Genomic DNA, 2,355 nt, shown 5'->3' with positions numbered 1-2,355 from the left:
TGGTGATGGTGACTAGAGAATTCTGTCAATCACTATCTTATCTGGAAGATTAACTCCCACTTGATTCAAGCGATTGTAGTACCCAGACAATCTGAGCACATGCTCACTAGTTGAGCAATTCTCCTCCATCTTTTAGCTATAGAACTTGTTGGAGACTCCATATCTCTCAATCCGGGCATTTGCTTGAAATATTAACTTCAACTCCTGAAACATCTCATATGCTCCATGACGTTCAAAACGTCGTTGAAGACCCGGTTCTAAGCCGTAAAGCATGGCACACTGAACTATCGAGTAGTCATCAGCTTTGCTCTGCCAGACGTTCTTAACGTCATCAGTTGTATCAGCAGCAGGCCTGGCACCCAGCGGTGCTTCCAGGACGTAACTTTTTTGTGCAGCAATGAGGATAATCCTCAGGTTACGGACCCAGTCCATGTAATTGCTACCATCATATTTCAACTTTGCTTTCTCAAGGAACGCATTAAAATTTAACGGAACAACAGCACGAGCCATCTATCTACAAACAAACATAGACAAGCAAAATACTATCAGGTACTAAGTTCATGATAAATTTAAGTTCAATTAATCATATTACTTAAGAACTCCCACTTAGATAGACATCCCTCTAATCCTCTAAGTGATTACGTGATCCATATCAACTACACCATGTCCGATCATCACGTGAGATGGAGTAGTTTCAACGGTGAACATCAATATGTTGATCATATCTACTATATGATTCACGCTCGACCTTTCGGTCTCCGTGTTCCGAGGCCATATCTGTATATGCTAGGCTCGTCAAGTTTAACCTAAGTATTCTGCGTGTGCGACTGTTTTGCACCCGTTGTATTTGAACGTAGAGCCTATCACACCCGATCATCACGTGGTGTCTCAGAACGAAGAACTTTCGCAACGGTGCATACTCAGGGAGAACACTTCTTGATAATTAGTGAGAGATCATCTTATAATGCTACCATCAAACAAAACAGAATAAGATGTATAACAGATAAACATCATATGCAATCAAAATATGTGACATGATATGGCCATGATCATCTTGCGCCTTTGATCTCCATCTCCAAAGTACTGTCATGATCTCTATCGTTACCGGCACGACACCATGATCTTCATCATCTTGATCTATATTAATGTGTCGTCACATGGTCGTCTCGCCAACTATTGCTCTTGCAACTATTGCTATCGCATAGCGATAAAGTAAAGCAATTATTTGGCACTTGCATCTTATGTAACAAAGAGACAACCATAGGGCTTCTGCCAGTTGCCGACAAAACATGATCATCTCATACAACAACTTATATCTCATCATGTCTTGACCATATCACATCACAACATGCCCTGCAAAAACAAGTTAGACGTCCTCTATTTTGTTGTTGCAAGTTTTTACGTGGCTGCTACGGGCTTAGCAAGAACCGTTCTTACCTACGCATCAAAAACCACAACGATAGTTTGTCAAGTTGGTGTTGTTTTAACCTTCGCAAGGACCGGGCGTAGCCACACTCGGTTCAACTAAAGTGAGAGAGACAGACACCCGCCAGCCACCTTTAAGCACAAGTGCTCGTAACGGTGAAACCAGTCTCGCGTAAGCGTACGCGTAATGTCAGTCCGGGCCGCTTCATCTCACAATACCGCCGAACCAAAGTATGACATGCTGGTAAGCAGTATGACTTGTATCGCCCACAACTCATTTGTGTTCTACTCGTGCATATAACATCAACGCATAAAACCTAGGCTCGGATGCCACTGTTGGGGAACGTAGTAATTTCAAAAAAATTCCTACGTACACGCAAGATCATGGTGATGGCATAGCAACGAGAGGGGAGAGTGTTGTCCACGTACCCTCGTAGAGCGTAAGCGGAAGCGTTATGACAACGCGGTTGATGTAGTCGTACGTCTTCACGATCCGACCGATCCAAGCATCGAACGTACGGCACCTCCGAGTTCAGCACACGTTCAACTCGATGACGATCCCCGGGCTCCGATCCAGCAAAGCTTCGGGGATGAGTTCCGTCAGCACGACGGCGTGGTGACGATGATGATGCTCTACCGGCGCAGGGCTTCGCCTAAACTCCGCGATGATATGACCGAGGTGGAATATGGTGGAGGGGGGCACCGCACATGGCTAAGGAACCATCCGTAGATCAACTTGTGTGTCTATGGGGTGCCCCCTGCCCCCGTATATAAAGGAGGGAGGGGGGAGGCCGGCCGGCCCTTGTTGGGCGCGCCAGGAGGAGGAGTCCTCCTCCTAGTAGGAGTAGTACTCCTCCTTTCCTACTCCTACTAGGAGGGGAAGGAAGGGGGAGAGGAGGGGAAGGAAAGAGGGGGGCGCCCCCCTCCTAG

This window comes from Triticum dicoccoides, chromosome 2B, assembly GCF_002162155.2.
Source record: "Triticum dicoccoides isolate Atlit2015 ecotype Zavitan chromosome 2B, WEW_v2.0, whole genome shotgun sequence".
Lineage (NCBI taxonomy): Eukaryota > Viridiplantae > Streptophyta > Magnoliopsida > Poales > Poaceae > Triticum > Triticum dicoccoides.
The sequence above is the reverse complement of the archived record's forward strand: the minus strand, read 5'-3'. Positions refer to the sequence as shown.